Source organism: Limulus polyphemus, unplaced genomic scaffold (assembly GCF_000517525.1).
Source record: "Limulus polyphemus unplaced genomic scaffold, Limulus_polyphemus-2.1.2 Scaffold218, whole genome shotgun sequence".
In the NCBI taxonomy this organism is placed as follows: domain Eukaryota; kingdom Metazoa; phylum Arthropoda; class Merostomata; order Xiphosura; family Limulidae; genus Limulus; species Limulus polyphemus.
Genome location: NW_013665828.1, coordinates 774988 through 800208, shown reverse-complemented (window position 1 = coordinate 800208; position 25221 = coordinate 774988). Strand labels below are relative to the sequence as shown.

The 25221-nt window shown below is 32.1% G+C and overlaps 1 long non-coding RNA gene across 2 annotated transcripts in view; it reads right to left on the bottom strand.

Moving 5' to 3' along the window:
- Nucleotides 1-1035: 1035 nt before the first annotated feature.
- LOC111085059 overlaps nucleotides 1036-25221 on the bottom strand; it is a 60832-nt gene continuing 36646 nt past the window's right edge. The window contains exons 1-3 of one of the 2 annotated variants that reach the window (XR_002609919.1): nucleotides 22218-22414; nucleotides 1949-2038; nucleotides 1036-1644 (exon numbers count right to left, since the gene is read on the bottom strand). This is a non-coding gene — a long non-coding RNA (uncharacterized LOC111085059). Of the gene's footprint in view, nucleotides 1645-1948; nucleotides 2039-22217; nucleotides 22415-25221 lie in introns of those variants that run through there. The other variant, XR_002609918.1, reaches the window with a different exon arrangement.

Sequence of the window (25221 nt, the reverse complement as noted above, 5' to 3'; positions counted from 1 at the left end):
GTCGTTAACTGTGAAAACGGTTTTATCTGTTAAATATATACTTCGCTATTCGTGTCGAGAAAACCGGGAAATAAAGTTTAAAAGAAATTTTAAAAACGTTTTTAATGTACTGTGGTTTATTATGAAAGTAAAAACATGCCATTATCGAGTTTTCTTTACTTTTTCTGAAATGATAACGTTCGCTATTTACTCCATATGCCATTAGAATGTTTAGGTCTGAGATTATTTTTCTAGTACGTTTGTAGAGAGATTATATTCACTGATTCGGTACCATAAACTTGTTTCTTTAATGAAAACAAAATTATTTATTTCTCCACTGACCAAAAAAAAAAAGGAAAAAAAGTCTAACACGCTCAAACCATTTTGAGAACATTTTGATGGATACAGAAAATTGAATTTTTAGTTTTAGAGATTTGGTAAATTAAGGCCCTAAGTATCTCGGATAACCAATATAATAGCAACAGTCCAGGATGAAAAAAAAACTGGTTCAGCATCTCATGCAGAAATAGTATACGAGACAGAAATCATAGGTCAACTTGCCCAAGTGTGGAAGTAAGGAAACATTGGTAAGCATTAGGATATGAACTATAGATGCTTACATTGATTATTCCAAGATAATATTGAATGAGTTATGAGAGTTCAGATAACAGCCAAAGTGGGCTCCCTCAGAGTTATGTAGCAGCACAATAAACAGTGGTTTCAAAGGCTGTTCTTCTGGAAGCCTCTAATAGAGTCCCTGACTTAAACGTGTACTATAATGACATCGACAGCAGAAGAGGGATCATTCTAACGTCTTACTTTAGGACCATAGAGAGATAGTGAAGAGGAGTTTGGATAGTATTCCTCGGGAACAATGAAAACCATTGACAAATAAACTCAAGGAGTTGTTGATAATCAGTCTTCTTTATTACTGTTAACTAAATAAAACACAACTATTAGTTGTACATAGTTTGGAAAACGTTTTTTTTAAAGCTTTACATGTTTTGAAAAAAGATTTATAAACTGTATATAAAACTAATCAAAGAAGCCCTCCCTGAAGACTTGTGTATTTCCTAATAGAAAATAATATAACTCCTGTTATTGTTGGAAGATATCATGTATTTCTTATAGAAAACAATATAATTCCTGACTTATTGTTAGAAGATATGGTGTATTTCTTATAGAAAACAATATAATTCCTGACTTATTGTTGGAAGATATCATGTATTTCTTATAGAAAACAATATAATTCCTGACTTATTGTTGGAAGATATCACGTATTTCCCAATAAAAACAATATAATTATTGCTGATTTACAATAGTATAACAAGAGGTGTTTAATAACATCATGGATGTTTCAATTATCCTGTGTTAAAAGATATAGACATGAATATGACAACAATTTATATATACACCAATAATGATAAACCTATCGAGCAAACTCCAGATAATTATTATAAGCAATACAGAGATTACTGAAGAAGAAATTAGTCACATTACGGAGAAAACAAAATTAAACTATGGTTGTGAAGATTCTGCATCAAATTCTGAAAGTTCAGAATTCGCGTGACAAACCCCTACTACTTACATACCCTGTTTATGGAGCCTTGCCTTTTTAACTAGATTTCTCAGCACTGCAGAGTCATGTGGAATTGGATGAGGCCACTATTAAGAAAAAAACATTCTTTTTTTCTCTCTAGTTGCAGAATGCATGGAATATTAGTAATTCATTTCAAAATAAGCCCAATCTTCCTAATTTTGTACTCCAATAGAAGAACTGTGCGATTATTTCATCATCGAAACATTCGGCGAAATATTTAGCAGCGAGAAGCAGTTAATGCAAATAATAATGCAACAAGGTAAAAAAAATATTTAATAAAAAGATATAACATCATTTATTTTTTAAGTGATCGAGTATAAGACTAACTAAGAGAAGATAGAGACAGTAAAAAAGACTTAGTATACCTACCAATGAAAAGGTGATGAGTTTGAATCCTTGTTTCTGAACTGGACCATCTTACATCAACTGCTACTAACTTGTTTAAAACCGACGTGGAGACTAAGTGAAAGAAGAAAAAGTGCGTGTAGCTGTCACAAAAAAAAACAACAAAAAAACTATACTGGTGCCAGTCTGGCCCTAGCCTCGAAAGATGTATTGATTACTACCTTCAGCTCATGGGTTGTTCTCACATACAAGATTACCAGCAATATGTCATTAAGGTACGTAAACTTCACAGAGAAGGGGGGGGAGAAGACATGCATATATTCAGAATAGTGTTACCTCTGACAAGATTTCCGAATTCGAGTGGATCACACATAACTATGACGGCTTGTGAGATTTCAAGATCCAGAAATACACTGAAGTTTCATTTTTGTATGATGTATTTTCCATACTATATATAACTTAGAACATGAATATGATCAGTTATGAATATATTATTTCTCAGAATGCCAACGATTTGTATACTGAAAGTACGAATAATTCAGATTATTTATATAACTATGAAAGAAAATATCAGTTAGACTACAGCAGAGTTAAAACATGAGCCGCGACCTAACCGAGGTATAATATTGGTTACCATATCTGAGGTTGAGTGAAATAATGTGTTCAACATACACTGAAGTGTGAGCACGAAGCTGAAATTCGGAATGTTAATGTTCACCTTTGACTAATAGTACTTTGATCCCTAAATAGAGCAGTATGGATTATATCAAGTAGCTCATGAACAAGAGAAAACCAGAGAATTGAGAAAACGCTGCCTGTTTTTTTTTCAATTAAAAATTCAACTGACAAGGACTGACGTGAATTGCACTTGGCGGTTCATAGAGTCTACTACTGAACATTGAGATATCATCTAAGGCGAATTAATTAACACCATCATCTCTTTGAAACAACATTTCATGGCAACTGCTATAGTTATATACTATTTCACAAAACAGACAAAATTGAACCTTATACTAGACGGACTTCTCTGTTCAAACTATTACAGAGATTGGTCAAAACTAATCATCACTGGGAGCAAATTTTATAATTCTTTTATTAACTAAATCGTGCAGTTTTTAAACTTAAAAAAAAACAAAATTTCTCGAATAAGCTCTCGAGTCAGATAAACTTGTTAAGTAAATGTCTGCCAACTAAAGATAATGATGACATATTTAATGACACGTGTTTGTACTGAACAACACTAATAAGTTTTATTTCCTACTCGGGTGATGTTGTACATGGAAAACAAACAAAAAAAGAACCTTTACAGTAGTTGCAATTATCAACATAAATACAAAACTGAGAAATATCCAAAAATCTACCCTTAAACATGCGTTGGACAGTTAATTATTAATTTTTAGTAAAACAATTTGTATTATTAAATGAATACAATGATAACAAATGTGTTAGAGACAAGGTTTATTTGTTTGGTTTGAATTTCGCGCAAAGCTACACGAGGGTTATTTGCGCTAGCCGTCCATAATATAGCAGTGGAAGACTAGAGGGAAGGCAGCTAGTCATCACCACCCACCGCCAACTCTTGGGCTACTCTTTTACCAACGAATAGTGGGATAGAATATCACATTATAACGCCCCCACGGCTGAAAGATCGAACATGTTTGGTGGGACGGGGATTCGAACCCGCGACCTTCAGATTGTGAGTCGAGCTCTCTAACCACCTGAAAGGTTATAGTTTAATTATAAAATATAGGAATGACTTTAATATAATAGAATAAACACATCAGTATCTAGGAGGTTTAAAGAGCAATTTGAAGCATTTTTTTGGGCAACAAAAATTCGCAAATTTATAGTCAATGCTTTTTCTGCTGTGTTTTGAATCTTCTGAAAAACACGAAAACTCTTGAAACTAATCTTCAGAATAAATTTAAAGTTTCGTGTCGTGATTACAAACTCGATTCATTTTTGATTATTTTCCAAAATGAGGTTATAACGAAAATCTGTAGCCGTGATATTTCACTTTAGGCAAAGATTGCTGAATTTTGAATGTTGTTGAGTCGAATGATGTGAAATCTCAAATAAACTAGGAAAATTTATTAAACATTTAAAAGCAACTTTAAAAAAAAATTGAGAATCAAAAAATATAATAACTGCTTTAAGGCAGCTTCAAACCTTCTTTTCAAAGAACATGGAAAGGTTTTTTTAATAGTCAGTGTCTTTATTTTCTTAAATGATGTTATAGGAATCACTGTCTAAGCTATACTCTAGTTTGTGGAAAGAAAACAAAAACCCTATGGTATATTCCAATATCACAGAAGAAGAATGTAATAATTGCTGTTTGAAGAAAACTGTTTTTTTCATTGCTTGTTGGAAAACTACCAGAAGTTACAACAAAGTAAAGATATAAAGATCTAAGCTTTCTCTGAAGCAAGATGTAGACACGTTTAGACTCACACATTTAAATTCAGACTCATGATGATTAGCGTAAACTCAAGAACAAAAAAAAGATACATGCTTCATTTAGAGGTGTATATTTTTCATATATATATAGAGAATTAATTCGTTCTTTTAGATTTTAAACTACGAAATGAACAGTAGCATATAATATCAGACGTTCTAAGTATAATATGAATATAACTATACAGCTAAAGCGAAAGCTAGCAAAATATAATGATAGAAAATAAACATGGATTGAGACATATCATAAAGAGATTATATCATTCTTTTTGGGAAAACACCCTAACCTGAATGTTATATAGATTTAATGATTTATTTTTACTTCAAAGGAAATGACGTCACTAAGGATATATTCTTACTTTAGAGGAAATGAGGTCACCGAGTTTCAAACAATGAAATTCTTGAGTGCTTTCAAAATTATTGACAAATAAACAACAACAACAAATCACAGGAAACATGGTAACCAAAATGCTACGGTATTTACAAATAATAAAAATCATAAAATCAATTCCAACAGCGCGTATCTAAACAAACTTGATGAAATGGCATACCTATATTTACAGTTTTAGTAATCAAAACAATTAAATAACAAAACATAGGATTTTATTAATTTAAATAGCTGGAAGTAATTAATCAAATCTTTCTCAGAAAACGTTTAAATATATTTTTACTTAATGCTTTGACGTCATTTTAAAATGATATTAGTAGTGATTTTTTAAGTTGGCTTTAAATGACCCACGTTGAATTGGATTCAGAATAGTGATGTATGTATTTCGTCCTTATGGCAAAGCTACTAAGATTATCTGCCGTTGTACCTAATTTTGAGCTACTGACTAGAGGAAATTATGCCAGTTACCAGCACCTTACCACAACCACACTAAGAGATTGACGGTCACTCTTAAAACGTATACACAACTTAAGGTATGGAGAATATTTTGCGGCATGGCTCGGAATCGATCCCTCGATCCCCACTCGACAGCTTCAAAATCCATAGTTGTACCACAGAGTATACCATTCTTTGATAAACTGAACACAGGTATACACGACTATACAAGAGATCGTCATTCTTTGATAAACTGAACACGGGTATACATGACTATACAAGAGATCGTCATTCTTTGATAAACTGAACACGGGTATACATGACTATACAAGAGATCGTCATTCTTTGATAAACTGAACACGGGTATACATGACTATACAAGAGATCGTCATTCTTTGATAAACTGAACACGGGTATACATGACTATACAAGAGATCGTCATTCTTTGATAAACTGATAATGGCGTTGTATTGTGTGTATCGTGGAACCTGTTAATGATGCATTAGTTGTGTTGTATTTAAATAGGGTGTTTTTATAAATATGTTCAGTATAAAGGAATATCACTCAATGTTTCCTGCATTTAAGATTACATCCACAACTGGTTTAGCATTGCAATGTCTGTGTTGGACTGTAATCTCATATTTTGGATCATTAAATAAAATTAACTGGTTTAGGACTAACTTAGTTTATAATATACTTGCGTGCAAGACTATTAGTGTTGTATAGTACACGTTAAGCGTGATTACATTGTATTAAGAATCATAATGTGATGCGTATTGGCATTATCGCGCTTTATAGATGAATCATTAATGCCAGTATTAAGCATGTTTTTACACATCTCTGGTGATGCATCTGTGTCATACACTTGTATTAATAGAACTTTCAGATGTTGAACAGTATCATTACTCGTCATCTGCTGGAAACGACTTACCCAAAGAATCAACGTCATCAGACGTCTGATGAACAAGCTGTATACGAAAGTTTCGTAATAACAGGGAAGTATGCCATACAATTAGCTGAAGTTACAACTGTTTCGTGCAAAACTCTCCGTTAAGAATCTGGATTTAAATCTAAAATAACAAGTTCCGTCTGAAAGGATACGAGTCTATTGGAAATTTAATATGGAAATTATTCACGCGAAGTGAGTGTTAAGAAAGAACTTTTATGTAAAAGTATCTTGCTCTGTTAATACTAAAATAACAATGGTTGTGAAATAGTCACGAACTCTAGTAGTGGATAATCATTCTTTGTAATGAATCTCGTGAAGTTGTATAGATTATACCACATCTTGAAAATGGAAACTCTAGCTGTGGCCAGAGATAACGCCATTGATTAACGAGAAGACAGAAATATAAGTAATATGAAGGAAGTCCGTGGATAACGAATGGAAAAAAAATCACAAAAACAGATAATATTTTTATTGCACGCTATGTACATCTATATTTAATGTTTTATATCAACCCAACGGTGTTTCTCTTGTTCTATGTATCATTATATTCTGTTTTATGTGCTTTCACGTCCGAGTGGATTAGTATTGTGAGCACATTCTATATAGAACAAAGTTTAGCAGATTTTTGTATGTAAGCAAAATGAACACAGCCAGTCAATAATACGTCTGATTCTGTGTTTATTTATAGGATAACACAGTGTTAATATGATTCAGACACAATGTGAATTTTTAGAAGTACTTATGACATTCTGTGTTCAATGACAGGATAACGCGGTATTAATATGATTCAGACACAATGTGAATTTTTAAAAGAACTTATGACATTCTGTGTTCAGTTAAAGGATAACCCGATGTTATTATGATTCAGACACAATGTAAAGTTTTTAAAAGTACTTATTACATTCTGTGTTCAGTTACAGGATAACGCGATGTTAACATGATTCAGAAAGAATGTGGATTCTTACAAACGTTTACAACATTCTTTCCTTGTTTTGAACAACTTTTCGTTGGATCTACTATAAAGGAACATAGTAAAACCAAACACCAGTACAAACAGCACTGATGAACTTATGTTAATAGTAAAGAAAACCCATACTCATCAAACAACTAAAACCGGTTTTTAACCAGAAATAGTCTTTGTTCTTCTGAGAATATAGACGTAGATTAGATTTAACTGTAAGCGAAACAGTTATATCTTTTCGTTTCGATACCATCGTTTTTACCTTACAGCTACTCGGGAGATACTGAACATGAACAGTCTAAGTCATCACCACTAATATGTAGCCAATACACCTGAAGAAGCTATAAAAATGTTAGATTATAACGGAAATATTTACTAAAGTTATAAAATCGTTTTATTCCTTTGGATTATGCCATTAATGTCAACTCGCTTCTGCTTGAAATACTTTTCATCAAAATAGGTGGAAATAACTTTTATCACACGTATGTCAACGTGCAAAATAGAAAATAACCTAGAAGGTTTTATGATTCTAACATTTCATAGACATAAATTTTATTAGTTGGAGGTTCTCCAATAGTACCATATAATGTATATTTATTTATTTTATTTTATTTTTTGCTACATTCCTGTGTGTTATTACTTCTCTAGTAATGCTTACGTGCACAGAACTCCAGTACATGGACAAACCTGTAATATAGCACCCTGAGGTTGTTTTTTGTTTTAAAATTACTGTTTGTGTTATGTAGTTTTTTTTGTACTCAAACTGCTTTCCTTCGACGTAAAAGTTGGGGAAGTAAATACTTAAATTGTTATTAAATAACGACTTTAAAATCTACAATTCACGCTTTGTTCTGAACAGCAACATAACATGACATTTTAGAAAAAAAAAGTTGAATTTCGAACTGGTGAGCTGTTTTATTTGATATTTGAATTGTATTTTGTTACAACGTTTTACGTACTTCAACTTCTATAGAAAAGTCTTTCCGTTTCACTTGCAATTAACAGATATGGAGTACAGCAGTTCACCCGGGCTTGAAGTCTTCGGTAAATAGACACTTCAGTAAAAACAGCCCTCATTTGAAGATTTGATAAACCTGGGCAAATTACAATAGAATAAAAACAAGAATGGTTAAAATAAATGCATTACAGATTAGTTGGATCAGCACTAATACTGTGTAAGATGTGGTCCAATATGATAATAAAAACTTATTTGTACACTTTATAACGTTATCACTCACTTAAAGAATGTTCCAAACTTCGAGATGGAGATTAAATACACACAATATAGAGATAATTACTTAATTTTATGAATACGTGCATTTGTACTTTCATATGGTGGTGTATCAAACTGTACAACGTATTTGTATTGAATGAAAGAAAATTATCATTTTTCAACCGAATAAAATCTGAGACGGCAACAGAATGAAACGTGTTTTTCAAACGTTTCGGAATTACAAGCCTTATTTATATATAAAAAAACCACACACTGCATTAAGCAAACCGATTCTACAGGATCTAGGAAAATCCTCAGACTGAGAAGTACCATGAATGCAGAGTTAATTTATCTTCTCGGTGATGGGTATATCTTTGTCTCTTATGCCTCTTTAACGAGTTTTACGCTGTCGTAACATTAAGAAAATTAAAGATTGAGTGGAAAAAAGTTGTTAAAGGAAGATTTTAATGAAGAAGGTTTCGTTTCTTTCAGTGAAAGTCCAATATTATAACTATCAGAGGCTAGGACCGTGGAGTTGCCTCATTTCTCCTGTGCTTAAACTTTGTTGACTTTTATAAAAAATAAAAAATGGAGAGATTGTTGAATTTTCGGCTAATTTTCTAGGCAATCCTATGCTTTTATGAACCATTTAATTTAGGATGTCGCATGGCTTTTGCTAATTTGGTAGTCCTTATATTCAGTATCTATACTTACGTAAATAAAGAAACCTCGAATAATGAGATGTTGCGAAGGATTTTTGTTTTCTAAAGAACTTATTTAGCGTAATGTAGTTTTATATAACATCTTCATGTCTACTTATAGTAACAACTGGATGTAAGTCTCCTTTGCCGGTTTCCTATAGCAAAACTTCATTTTCCAAGGTATGGAATGCATAATATCAGAGGTTTAGGCACGGTAGTTATTATTATTATGATAATAATACGAAAGTAATGTTTTCGTGTGCTCGCTAGGTTTGCTTCATCAAAACATAAATCTAACAGGAAAGTGGCTAAAAGTTGATGTCTCTATTCATCAGGAGAAAAAAAGTTGTTGCTTTTATGACAAAAGATCTAAAGCTATGAAACAGATTACTAAATGTTAGGTTTGTTGTTGGGTAGTGGAACTAAAAAAAAGAGAACTAGGAGAGCACGTTAACGTAATTATGTAATAAAAGGGAATAAATGACATCATTGATTTCAGATCCACATCGGCAAGATAAGGTAATGAGGCAAGTAAGAAATGATTACAAAATGACTAATAAAAATCTTTTTGAATTGAGCTGTCGTATTCTTCTTCTTCTTGATGTGCGTTAAAATCTATAACCCATAAATTATTTGGTAATCTCATGTTTTAACAACAAGTTATTGAATTGATTCAGACTTACAGCTAAACATTTGGAGTAGCTGAATGATAAACATGCTTATCAATAAACTTCAGTACTATCACTGAAATCTCATGAATAAACCTGTTAAAAGATTCATTTTTTTCATGCGTTTCTTTTAATATATAGTTTCAAACGATATTCGTTATCAGTAACAAATGAGATGTAAAATACAACATAACCCTTTAAGACTACTTCTTGAGGAAGTTTTAACATGAATTGCTTCTTGATTTTTAGATTTAATTATTGATGCGTATTAATTTGCTCTTATTTCAGTGAGCCGGAAATAAGCTAATGGTTAAAATGCTGGGCTACAAATCGGAGGTCCTAAACTCGAGTCCCGATATGCCACTGAATACGCCCTACACGTTCAACTATTTAATTAATAGTGACAATCTATGCTGCGGCGGAAGCTGCTGACTGGATATTTAACCCATGTGTTGCATTCTTACTTTTTGTTGCTAATAGTTTTGGTTCTAACAATATCTTTATTTTGAGGTCTTATAGAAACTACGCAGATTTTAAAAGGTTTATTTGTCTACGGAGTTTGCTGGAACCTTGTATTAAGTATTACTCCATGGTGGGCAGAACACAAGTAGCACATTGTGTAGCTTTGTGCTTAATAACAAACAACAACCTTTCACGTCAGATTGATCTTAAATCAATTTTACTCGAATACAAAAATAAAAGAAGTTAGTTTTGGTGAGATTTCATAGAAGTTTGGTACTAGTTTTTTTTGTAATCTAAAATTATTCATTTTTTGAATGACCATCATAATATTTTTACTTTCTTATTAATTTTCTTAATATTTTTTTTTTTTTGTGGGGAGAGATCCAGACCACCTAGTGACACAACGGTAAGTCTCTAGACTTACAACGCTAGAAACTGGGTTTCGATATCCGTGGTGGTCACAGCACAACTAGCCCATTCTGTAGCTTGGTAAAACGCCAGAATAAAACTGCCACTTATGAGTTTTGTCTACTAAAGAACTGAGCATATTTATGGCAAAAATAAGCTTTTTTTTTCCTGTCATAAAAATAGACTGTTAAAATATCTGGTTCTTATCGTAGATTTCAGAGAAAGTCTAAATGAAATTTCAATGGATTTACTTTGTTTCCATATTCTTAGTTTTATCAGACACACACAAGTATAAAATTAGGGATTTCTAATATGGTACTGTTCGTGGGCGAGAACTGCTGTAAATGACGGGAGACGGGGTCGACTTCTTTGTTCATTCGACGAAACTAGAGATAATCGCTATTTTGCGTGTTAATACAAAAGAACAGGCGTTTCCTTAGCCCGTAATCGGGGTTGATGATGGTAGATATGACGGAAACAAGAGGGTACGTGTTCCTCGTATAGACTCAGTTTGAATATACGTTTATAAGAAGACTAAAAAATGTAATATTGCATTATCTCATTACGATACGAATATATTTCAACTACACATCTAATAGTAAAATAAACTTTTGGTTAGAAATGAAGATGGAACTATTTGGGGGTGGGGGAGGGTAATTAAGAAACTACTAAAACGATAATTACGCCGGATTCATCATTTTCTGTTTTCATTCAGAAAATTCACATATTTATTTTATTCTAGGATTCGCTCATGAAGTCATGAGTAGGCGTGTGCTTGTTTAACATTACGAAACAAATTAGGTTTTTTACTAAAGAGCCAGGGATGTGTAAAGAAGCCAACTTATTAAGTTGATAACGGTTGCTTGACTCTTCTGTACACAACATCTTAACATTATGATACAAATTAGGTTTTAACTAAAGAGCCAGGGATGTGTAAAGAAGCCAACTTATTAAGTTGATAACGGTTGCTTGACTCTTCTGTACACAACATCTTAACATTATGATACAAATTAGGTTTTAACTAAAGAGCCAGGGATGTGTAAAGAAGCCAACTTATTAAGTTGATAACGGTTGCTTGACTCTTCTTTACACAACATCTTAACATTACGATATAAATTAGGTTTTTACTAAAGAGCCAGGGATGTGTAAAGAAGCCAACTTATTAAGTTGATAACGGCTGCTTGACTCTTCTTTACACAACATCTTTATTATACTGTAACAAAATATAAAAAAAAGATATTTTCTTGTAAAGTATACATTATATTTAAAATATTTGTTTTACAAAAATGCGAAATATACGTTGCATACAATTATTCCCTTAATTGGTTTGGTTGTTGTTAAGAGCAAAGCTACACAGTGGGCTATCTGTGCTCTGTCCACCACGGGTATCGAAACCCAATATTTAGTGTCGGAAGATTGCAGAATTACCGCTGAGCTAATTGGGGATTATTACTTTAATATTCTTGGGTTAAAGGAAGTAAAACCTAACATTAATAACTACATTTCACAAACTATTTCAGGACTGTAATTAATTTAAGCGAATAAGTATGAAATCAGTTTAAATGAACTTATCTTTCTATCTGTGAAATGGGAAGTCCCTATGGTAAAACTCTGGATTTCGTTTGAATCCATTCGATATAACAAAATATCCCCCCATTTCAAGTTGTGGTTGCGTTATAAGAGTGACAGTCAACCACATAGCGTGTATGGTGGGTGGTAATTTGTTTCTGACTGCCTGCCTTCTCTTTGGTCACTAGTTCAAAATTACAGACGACGGCGGATAGCCTCAGTAACTTTGTCATAAATACAAATACCTATCAATCTATATATTTATTTGTCTAGATTAATAAGTAATTTTCGAAGTTATTGTTTTTCTTAGAACAATTTGATAAGAACTATTCTCTCTACACTCTATATGGTAGTTAAACCTAAACCAAAATATGAAATTTCTCTTTTCCTTGAGCTTTCACAGATGATGTGTTAGCTGTAGCATAACCCTTCGTTCTCGTCATCAGTTATAACCTTTTGTGGAAGTGTCACCTACAGACAAACAGATCCTCTTGCTGAATAAACGTAAAGAATGGCGATGACAAGATGAAATAATTCTTTGAGGATTTACAAGCAAAAGGAGGGACAAGCATGCTACAGCTACTTGTTTACTTATTGAAGAAAGTAAAATTTCTGTGCTAATCCATTGATCACCCACCGTGGTCTGTAACGTGCCGCTGTAAGTTATATATTCACCACAAAAGCACGAAGAGAGACAAGTACAATATGTACAAAGTTCTTGATTTCACAATAATCGCATAGGTCGATCCTTTATTGACTTTCGTTTTACAATCATCTCAGCAAACAATTACCAAATCTGTCAGGTCTATCCTAATGAAAGAATTTATATTAACATTTATAAGCTATTGCTGGAGAAATGAAGATGAATTGTAGATTGGACATATTATATTAAAAGGCTTTTGGAGCCTCACCATGTCGTTACAGTCCATGTCGGCACGTTTCATGGTAGTAACGCTCTATCTGACAACAATGCATCTCGAAAATAGCCATGTAGGCTTCGTCGTAAGGTTGTCCTGTCCAATGCACATTCATCTTCCCTGCTAGCAATTAATTGTCAATAAAGTGTATGAAAACGATGGTTTCCAGCACCCTTTTCCGATCACACGGAATTCCATAGGCGCTGTGTTCGGCGACTTGACCGTTACGTCTTCGTATGGAATAGCTTGAATACCCGTTTCGTTCTCCAGCAGCTTGAGATATACGCGACAGTTGAATGGATATGTCTTGGAAGCAATATGTGTACATGTGACTTGTGTCACTTTTCCAGACGGGGACACTTCTTGACTATGTTACTATTGTTACCTGAGGCACGTGGACAGCTTTTGCCACCCACCTTATGTTCGTGGATTCTCACTTTTAACAAGACGCCACACTTTGCTTATCATGGCTGGGAAAAGACTTGCAGTTTGTTGGTTTGTACTTAAGCACAAAGCCACACAATGGGCTATCTCTGCAGTGTCAACCACGGGTGTCGAAACCCGATTTCTAGTGTTATAAGTCTTTAGACTTACCGCTGTGTCAGTGGGAGGACAACTTGTTGCAACTCTCTTTCTGGATGATCCTGGTTGCTCAAGTTGATTCAAATTTCTTTGTTTACCAAAGGTTATCACGGTCTTGGACATTTTAAATCTTCCCATCTGAACACATCTTTATGATCTGAGTATGTGAATATTTATTTTCGGAAAAGCTGTTACATATTCTTCCCCAAAATGATCAGCTTTCAGTGGCATCACGCTACGTACGAAACGCGATTCAAATAATGCAAAATATAGTTCTGATACGTTTCATCCCACCACGATTTTACATCGGTTGTGGTTTCACATGATTTGATGATTTTCTTATTTGAAACATTTTAACATAACGTACTCAACAGTTGATATTACAAACGCGTGTTTTAACCATACCAAATAAAGCAAATATCACTATTATGATACGAAGCCATTCTGTGTACTGTGCACACTTAATGCTAAATTACAGTTTTACGGAACATTAACTTTCCAATAATACTTTAAAGTTTAAGTAAACGTGGTGATATATTCCGTTTTCAAACTTTATTTATTAGGAAACTGGCCATTTTAAGTAACATCAAAAGAATAGGAATTAAAATAAATCTGATCAGTTTACAGTTCTCTTGCTGAACCTGAGCTCACTGAGAGTCACTCATCTTAGGGTACACTAAGATAAACAGTAAACCTAGAGCTACTCCAAGTCATCTCACTTGGGATTCGTGCATCTAGTAAAACAGGCGATGCAGCGAAATATTGCCAAAAAATAGTTTCCTCTCTCCTACCCTGAAGTAACTTAGAAAACGCGGCAAAAATGTACAGATGTTTTCTCTGTTAAGAAAGATTGATATTTTAACATGCTTAAGTCTATGGACAGCTCAGCTGATGCATGAAAATATAGGTAAGGGTACATTTTCCCTGAGGATGAGGACTCTTTGAGTGCTCTTCCATATTCTATCTGTTTTTGAATAACCGTTAAATTGAATTTTTGCATTCTGTTAGTTTCTTTAAGGATTCAATAATATTATTTTCCTGTGTTGCTAAGAGGAATAAATACAATTTTTTGCATAATGTTTTTTTATTTATTTTGTTTCACAAAAATGATTACACTCATACATATTACTTGTTATTAAAGCCGTTCATTTGCAACCTGTTAATATCTATTTCTCCTAGTCTGAAGATCTTGAGCAGGTTCTTGTTGAGCTTTGTCAATTAGCTGTTGTCAACCTTAAATATTTGGTAAAAATCACCATATGGTACAATTCAAATTAGAACTAATATGATAAGACATTAACAAACATATCCGGGATCAAATATAGGCTTGAAACATTGTTCACTGTTTTAGATCACTAAATTATTTACTTGTGAGTAAAATGGTAATACTATTAAAATATTCTCAGTCATGTAACCTGTAGTCGACTCTTTAGTAGTCGATGCCAGTTTTATATTGTTCGATAACCGGTTAAAAATATTACTGTTTATTCAAAACGATAATTCAAGTATTTCACGAGAGAAATAAAAATGTGGATACTTAACAGAAATACGTTACAATTAAAAGTTACAAAACATTCGCCCCGAAAAGAAGAAGAAAAAAAGGTTAAGTAACTTTTCCTTCTATAACAATGTAATTCAGCTTATAACAATACAGTATCCTTATTACCAAAAATAACATTCTTTTCGTATGGCTAAAATAATAAACTGGACAAATATTTTAGATTGAGTCAAAAGAGAGTAAGAGTTATTTTTTGTATCTATTATAAAATACATAATAATTATAAAATCCTTGCAACATTTGTAAGGAAAATATTTCTTTATCATGAAGATAAGACAACATTTTTTCACAAACACAACAAATAAACGATCTATCTCCCTCCCCCTTTTTTTTACAAGAAATGTGTCGTAATAGTAAAAATATGTTAAAAGAGGCAGTGAAGGCTTGTGAGGAGGCGTGCATCTAAAACTTTAACCTGATTCATATTTGATAGCTTTCTCTCCTTTCTGTTTTCTCAACACAAGCTGTTGAGAAAAATTGCTGTTACTAACTGTATATAAAATTCATGAATTCGTATTCTTTAGTGTGAAAATTATTAGAGCTCTGTATATTATATACAAGTTTGTTTTTTATAAACTGGCTACAGTCCAAGTGAATGTTTAATTTATTCGGAACTCTATACAGATGATGTAGCTCAGTTCTTGGAAAAGGAAGGAAATCTGTTGAATACATATTATTTCAATAATCTAGTATACATAGATCTGAATTATCTAGGAACCGAAGTTCAAGACAACTGAGGACCAAAACATTCGTGAGATTAATCTTAAGAAACGCCCTCCCCCAGTGGCACAGCGGTATGTCTGCAGACTTACAACGTTAGAAACCGGGTTTCGATACCCGTGTTGGGCAGAGCACAGATAGCCCATTGTGTAGCTTTGTGCTCAACTTCAAAAAACAAATAAACGCACGTAGAAAAGGTATAACCAAAGAAGCGTTGATTTGTGATTTTAAAACACTTACATGGCAGGAGATACTACAACCGAAATAAAGGTCAACAATGAAAGGATACTAGTTGAGGAGGATCCACATCGGTGGCACCATGCCAACGTCTCGGTAGATACCGATTTATATTTTTGTAGAGTTCTAACTGTTTGTGTGTTTTCTATACCAAATTCTTATCATATATGAAATATTGTGACGTATTTTATCAGTAGGATTATTTCATGCCCTGTAGAGCTAAGGGAAGACTCACGGAATCTCGTTATCGATATTTTTGTCATAAATCTCTTGTATTCTTGATTCATTTAAATAGTTTTTCATTATAAAGGCATTATTAAAGGATGTTTCAATAATAAGCATTTATATAAACATTTAGTACTATGTGTTACTGAAATTCACCTACGATGAATAAATTCAAAAGCTATGGCTATTAAAGTATGTATGTATATATGTATATGTAGAAAAACGATACCTTTAAAATAAAAGTTAAATTTTTCCAAGGTTGAGTGCAATTATATGAACCAGATTTAGAATACTAGTATCACCAGTTCGCCATGATTGTTTGGGACGTATATAAAATACAACTGAATGGTTTGTGATATATAGTTTCATAACTTTTGTATGGACATGAAAAGTTTCCGTTTCACTGTTGTATTATAAACGAAATTCTTAATGTAGTTCTTAACTGGACGAATGATAGAAATATATTTATACACTTTATAATTTTGATACCGGTACGATCAACACAAGTTTGTGTGTTATTTTCGAGAGAGAAAAATATTTTATCGTTTCATGAAGTAATTATGCGAAATATTTCAATTTTGATTTAGCTTTTTCAGAAAACTGAAATATTTAATGCTGACTCATAATTTCCTTTAGATATAGTAGAACCTGTCTCGACAGTTACTTCTCTTCCCACACTTCTTCGCTATGAGATGCTTTTATTTGATGTAATATGCAAAATGATACTATAAATAAGTGTAAAATTATAAAAAATCACAAATAATAAAAACCATATATATATATATATATATATTGAAAGCACAATATCAAATCATCAATAATTAACATAACTCTTCAAACTATTCCTCTTTATATTGTTTTTGGCATATTCAGAAAAACTTTTTATGTAAGAGTTAGCTATGTTAGTGTCGATAATGGATAAGGCTACTTATAGAGATTAAATGTGGTTTTGATTTGCTCAAGTAATCTATATCTAGGTCTTAAAGATGAAAGAGTTTTAAAAACACACTAAAATAAAGAAACGTTTTATGTGCATTGAACTTGTTTGTTTGTAATTAAGCACAAAACTACATAATGGGCTATCGGTGCTTTGCCCACCACGGGTATCGAAACCCGGTTTCTAGCGTTGTAACTCCGCAAACATACCGCTGTACCACTTGGGAGGGTGTGTGTGCTTTGAGTAATAATGTAGAGAGCATTGGTAAATCCTAGACAAATGCAAGACAAAATGTTTGGTAATTTGGTCCATGAATGAAATGCATGTATCATATGTAAGTGATGAAACAGCCGTGTAACAGGTGCTACATGTATCATATGTAAGTGATGAAACAGCCGTGTAACAGGTGCTACATGTATCATATGTAAGTGATGAAACAGCCGTGTAACAGGTACTACATGTATCATATGTAAGTGATGAAACAGCCGTGTAGCAGGTGCTACTATTCCCATTCGTTGTCCTCTAACTGTGCAATTAAATCCTACATTGCAAGAAGGTTAAACATTCCCTATCCTATATATCTTAAGAACCGTTCCGGAAGAAATGATGGTACACATTGCAAAAACACTTTTGGCGTTGTGGTTGTATCAATAAAATAGTCACATTTCATTTAAAAAAAGGTGATTTAATTCGTACAAGCTGTTCCAGTGGATTTTGTTAACTAGAAGTTCTTGGCATATGATTATTTCTTAAACATTTGGTGTGTATTTCTTGTTAAGAAGTTTCACGAGATAGGACTAACCTTTCACTGACACTTCCTATAGCCTGAAGGTTCTGGAGTGAAGAAAGTAATTAAAACTCGCAGAAGGGACACAGTTATACGATCCTTCGAGTAGCGTTTCGTAAACGTAAGTGTCAACCTACATTACCTACTGCACTTACGCTCATCAAACAGAAGTTATGTAGCCTTGTAATTTAATTAAGATATATCATACGTTACAAACAAGACAATACCTTATCTAAACAAATCTTATTCTAATCAATATTAAATTATCTTTGTTTTCATAGGAAAACAAACAAGTGTATAGAAAAAACAATGAGGCGATTAGACCCTAGGATCATGTCAGCTATTTGTCAAATTAATAAAGAAAAGGACCCTTCCATATTTGCTAACAAATAGAATATCAAAGAAGGCGATTAGTTTAAGCTCGATTAACACTTTTATTAATCTTATTACTTTCACGTCTTCTTTAGTAAAACATTGCGAAATGCATTATTTATACCTATTATTTTGATTTAATATGTAAGTTCAAAGACAGCATAGGGCGTGTTTCAAGGCATCAAAGATATTGCTCTATTCGGAACTATATCCAAGAAATAAGCTTATCTTTTGCCAAAGTGAATTATTCACTCAGTTACAAAATCATTTAGTGGAAAGAAAAAACAACTGTCCTGTTCAAAAATATTTTATTAACATATTATTGCTAATATTCTGAAAACCCCTTTAATAAGACAGACATTGCTATTTTCTATTTAACTACAAAATGTAAAGTCAAAATTTTGCGAGAACGTGGTCCATTATGCATTATATTTACTATCTGTTATACATCTCTTGATAAATCGCTTAGATTTAACATTATAATATTTTGACATGTCATGACAAACGCAACATAATTAAGCAAGAATGGTGTGTTTATAGAAATGTATTCAGTAGTTAAAACACTCAAAATAAAAACTTTTTAAACTTTTTTATTCATTTAAATCGACACATAGTTGAGATTATGGTGTTATAGTTAGTATCGTAGAAAAAACTAGTTGTAATAACAAAAATATTAATTAATTAGAGAAATCATAGTTATCTAAGTGACAACATAATCTACTGTGTATTCTACTAAACCATGAGTGTTGTGTTAGCTATAGTTTCATTTATACAACCATTTCACTGTAGTTTTCAATGAGATACAAATGAAATAAAGTAAGTCAAATATAGACAAACATTATATTTTCAATTGTAAAAGTAATCTATATATTATGATTGAAAATATCCAAGCTTTTCAGAAATAAATCAGTGTAGATTCAAGGAAAAGAACTAACATAAATATTTATAAATTAAAGATTATAACACTGTATTATCATTTGGATGCATATCACACACGCAAAAGTGAAATAATGTTTTTCGGGGTACAATATGAAAGTCGAGTTTCACTAGGGTCTAAAGACTTTTGACTTAATGCCTAACTATGTTTCATAAATTTGTTTTTCAAAATATTGTATTTGAATTAGCCTACAGCTTCGCACATTAAGATGGTAAAGAAATGCATCATAAAAATAACCGATTGAAGCAGATTGGCATTAAAAATGAATAATGAACAGTTTATTAGGTAACCTTCATTAAAGGACAAGAAAAGTATGAAACACCAAATAAAACTATAGGAAAACTTTATGAAAAATATGCTACTTTAAAATTCATGAATGTTATGAATAATTTAGTAATATGTTCAGATTTACAATACATTTTCTCAACAATTCAGGAAAGGTTTAATGATAATTATTTGTGTGCATTTGTTATTAACTTTTCATTCAGTTTTATTGTTTAAGTTCACGAATGTAGTTACTAATATGTTCCTCATGCAAAACTGATGCATGAGCGAGCTGAAGTGTTTTTCATTATGCTTCAAAATTACTTCACGAGTGCTACATTCGCAATAGTTTTTTGGAAAACATAAGAAATATTGTACATTTTGCAAATATGAAAACCATATTGGTGCTGTCTGTATTTGTGCATACTTTACACATCAATCCTGTTTGGTAAAATACAACTCTCTGAGAACAAAGTCATAATGTAGTCTCCATGATGTTCGTCTCATAGTGTGTTGTTTTGAAAGTTATGTACTAATACTTGAATGATGAAAATTTAGTCCTACAGGTGTAGCAGGATTCTTTATTCGTTGCAATTAATTGAAGCTTAAAGAAATTTGTCAGTGGTTCACTGAAAGTGAAAAGTTTGAACAAACAAAATGATTTATGTAGTTATTTTTACTAAACAGAAATTTATATAGACTATAAAATACAGTTCAGCAAGAAAGCCTTTTCTTAATTCTTTTTGTTCGCATCTTCCCAGTGTTATAAAATCTATTTAATGCATGCTTTCTGAAATTATTTATTACAATTTTTAAGGGTTTAAAATGTTTTATGATGTTCACGAACTACAGTTCTGTATTATCTATTTTTGTGAGTGATCTGATGACAGTACATATAGAAAATATAACAATATCTGGTTATAATATTTGATTTATTCTTTCGAACCTGATTAGGGTGTTCTTTTAGGATCTAATGAAATATAGTTACTCGCAAATAGGACGCCTGGAAGTGTATATGTTTTTTGTAAAATATTGAGAAACTAACAATGACTCACTGTTCCACACTTAGGGCAAAAGTGGCAATTTTTGCACATTTTTAAATTAAGTTTGATCGAATAAACATGAATATATTACGTATTGTGGGCATGATTAGTCTCATGTATTGGTGAAGCATAAGAAACGTTGAATGATCTTCTGAAATAACCTTAAGATCTTTAAAAAGTTATTGTTGTTTAGGTTACCTTAAAGGATTAATAGGCCTAACAAAGAAGAAGGTGTCACTGCGCAACATGAATATTTTTAAATTGAACGCACAGCAGGATTTGGAATAAATTTATTGTGTTTGTATATATATGTTTAGTATGGATTTTATACATGTTGTTACACTACTATACCTATCTGTTTTAATCATTAGTATAATTAGCATTTTGTGATTGGTATGTTGTAGGATATTCCTTCCGCTTAATCTGACGTGGAGAAGCGTTTACTTAAAAAAAAAGAGTTATATCACGTTAACTAGTCTTTCACATCATAAAAGCAGTGTAGTTAGATGGTTGATAATAGAGTATTCTACATTTTTACCCCCTTGCGGAGGAGATTGTTTACACAAAAATTATCTAGTGTTTCACACCATAAAAGCAGTGTAGTTAGATGGTTGTAGAAAAGGATAATAGAGTATTCTATATTTTACTTTCTTGTGGAGGTGATTGTTTATACAAAAAATTATCTAGTGTTTCACACCATAAAAGCAGTGTAGTTAGATGGTTGTAGAAAAGGATAATAGAGTATTCTATATTTTACCTTCTTGTGGAGGTGATTGTTTATACAAAAAATTATCTAGTGTTTCACACCATAAAAGCAGTGAAATTAGATGGTTGTAGAAAATGATAATAGCGAATTCTATATTTTACACTCTTGTGGAGGAGATTGTTTACACAAAAATTATCTAGTGTCTTACACCATAAAAGCAGTATAGTTAGATGGTTGTAGAAAATGATAATAACGAATTTTGTAATTCTAACCGTTTGTGGAGGAAATTGTTTATACAGTAATTAGCTAGTGTTACATACCATACCATGAAAACAGTATAGTTAATTGGAGAAATTGACAAAAGAATGTTTCTCAGATTCAGCCGTATGTGGCGAAGAATATTTCCACAAAAGTTAATATTTACATTATGCTATCTTTTGTTTCCACTAGTCGAGTGGGGAAGGTGATAATAGAATTATATAAATCACATTACATTCTCCTCTATTCTAAAATATCAAAATGATTTAAAGAAATACTTCAAAAGCCTCAATTACATTAGAAAAATATTTATGTTTCGACATTCAGAATTGTGATTATATTGTAAATAATAATAATATTATTATTACTACTATTATTTTTTGCAATATGAACTTTTGACATCAGACTTTATCAACCTCAATAAAAACAACAACAACAGTAGTCTACATTTATATTTTCTGGCATTCAATGCTTTTAGCAGGAATTTTGCTGATCGATCACAAATTTCTTAAAGATTCGTACACACACTCTTCCATCCCTACCTGTTTACTTTACCACGGGCGGAATACCAAATCAAGCATTCTGCGTTTTCGTCTTGACTTTAATCAATTCCTGTTTTCTTACTTTTGTCACCAAACACTATCTTCCGCCTCTCAGCAAAAGTTTTCTTGAGTCCGTGAAACGTTAAAAAGTTAATATACATTTGAAGAAACCGCTCTTGATTGAATTATTTATCTTGGAATCTAAAATGAAGGAATTGGTTTTAAGTAGAATACATCAAAATAATAAGATTTGGTTTAATAGTTGCTTATTTTCAGATTGTTTTGTTGTACATGAAGATGTCCCAAGGTGCAAAATATTATGAAAATTTTAGTGTCTTCTAATTTTTAAAAGTTTTAAATCTTCAGGATATTTTCCAACCAAACTAAACTGAATAGTCCGAGAACTTTAGTTTCAAGGAAAAAACAAACAAACTTAATTTATAATTAGTGAAGATCTGTAGAGTAATCGAAGTAAAATTTACATAAATAATTGCGACAACTTTAAAAACAAATACAAATGACATTTTTTTTTCTCATGTGTAGACTTAGACCAGATTCGCATCTTTCAAAGGCCTGGCATGGTCTGATGGTTAGGGTGCTTGACTCCGTTCGAATCCCCGTTATCAAACATGTTCGCCATTTCAGCCGTGGGAGTGCTATAACGTAACGATCAATCCCACTATTCGTTGGTGAGAGAGTAGCCGAAGGGTTGGCGGTCGGTGGTGTTAATTAGCTGCTATTCTATCTAGTCTATCACTGCTAAATTAGAGACGGTTAGAGCAGATAGTCTTTGTGTAGCCTTGCGCGAAATTCAAATCAAACAAACCAAATTTCAAGTTCAATCAAATGAGAAAGTATGATATAATATTATTTTTGTGGGTTGTAATGAAAATTTGAATTAAAATATGTATGCTAACTTACTTTACATAGTGAAAATACTTTCATCTCTTTTTTTAAGAGAGTGGCTGATTTAAATAAATATTTATAAAAAATATTTTGGAATTTAGATGAGATGGAGTTCGTTCTTTCTATCCACAAAGAAACAAACTAGGATACATTAAATCCTAATCATGAAATCCAGTTGATCATCCATCTAAAGTAATGAGTTATGTTTATAAAATAACACTTGGACAGCTACTAAATTTCACACTCGTAAAACTATCAGTATTTTTAGAGGAATAGTTAACACTTGGACAGATACTGATTTTCACATTCGTAAAACTATCAGTATTTTTTTATTCAAAGTTTCTGCTCTTCTTAGTCAGGGAAAAGACTGACACAAACAAGATAGCACTCTACCAGTTGAAGCTGACTCACCACTATGTACTGAAGCGTCATCAATCTCTTTTTAAATGTGGGCAACTTGCCATCGAAATAGTCAACTTCTACCTCGAGGCTTTTGGTACACGCTCTCTACTTTACCACTTTGGTTGTAACTTCATTATATTTCCCTCTGGGATTCTTGTTGTATTTACTTCATAAGATTAAGAATTACTTTAAGCACTTACTGTGCACGAACTTAACCGCCATAACAGTTATACATTAGCAAAATAATCTTCAAAGTTTAATATTATCTAATGCTCTTTTGGCTATACAAACATTAAAAAATAAAATAGATGTTTGTCATTGCACGATATGGTTAAATGTGTGTGGAAACAAGAACTGAATTCAACGTGTTCAGTTTACATTAAGTTCTTATATCAAATGAATAAAACATGCCAAATTCAAGTAATAATAGTAAATTTATACACGGCACACACTGATATATATATATATATATATATATATATTATTATTATATTATTTTACACATGTTTGAGATGCATTTCGACATACACTATACACGTGCTGAATACTATTATAGTTGTACTTCTAGAGTTTGACTAAAGTCGAACAACCTAATGAAACACTCGGTTGCAAATATATATATATATATCATTATTTTCAGTTTCTGATAGAAAAGGATTCGATTAACACTGAGCGAAATCATCTCGCGAGCAATCTTTTCAAAGCCCTGTTCAACAAGAACTTTTGAAACCCCTAAAGAATCTTTCTTGTAAGACATGCTACACTCTTCAAAGGACGCTTCGTAGGACTTTGAATAGAGTTTTGAGGAATAAAAAGATTTGGATCAGGAGGCATTTCTGATGGGCCAATTGGCTCTTTCAACTTGTGACTATTAGCTGATGAAGGATTGAATGGAAGATGGAAGTGATGACGTTGATTTAAATTAACACAACGTTTTTCTGTGATCTAATGTGAATGAATATTTATGAAGTGGAGAGACAAAAATTAGAAATACCAGTAGCTAGAGAAATTACAGAATAATTATTAGGTAAGACAGTTATTATAAAAAATACAGTGAGGTAATTGTTATATATCATATAAATCATTAAACAATTGTTCCAGTTTGAGGGGCAAACTCAAATGAACTCGATGAAGTCACAGTTTAAAACAATGTTAAAATTATGCGTATATTAACTGCCCTGAACAGATGTAAAATAACAGAAGCACTGCTAATCAAAAGCTCAAAACCTTCACTAATCAAAACTTCTTTCCATATGTATTAACTTAACCCCAAAAAACTCGTCATAATTGTTTAACTGTTTAATGTTTGTAAAAAAAGCCAATCAGTATAATGCCACCTATAGGAACTGTTTCGAAATTTTTACGTGCTAATTCATTGTTATAATTTGAATCATGTAAATACTGTTCAACTGTAATTAAGTATAGATCGAAACGATAATAATTAAAGAGTACAATATATCAAACTACATAGTTGTTTAAAACTGTTAGTTTGCGTTTGGTTAAATGAATTTATACACTCTTCCCTTAGAGAATTTACTGATTCAGTAAATTAAGAATCTATAGATATCAAGCAAGTTCTGGTACATTTCTTATTTTAGCTTAAACCTTTACCTGTCTGAATAATAACTTACGTTTCTTTACACCAAGTAGCTTTTGGATATTGATCCAGTTATATTAAACATAAAGCAAGTTCATT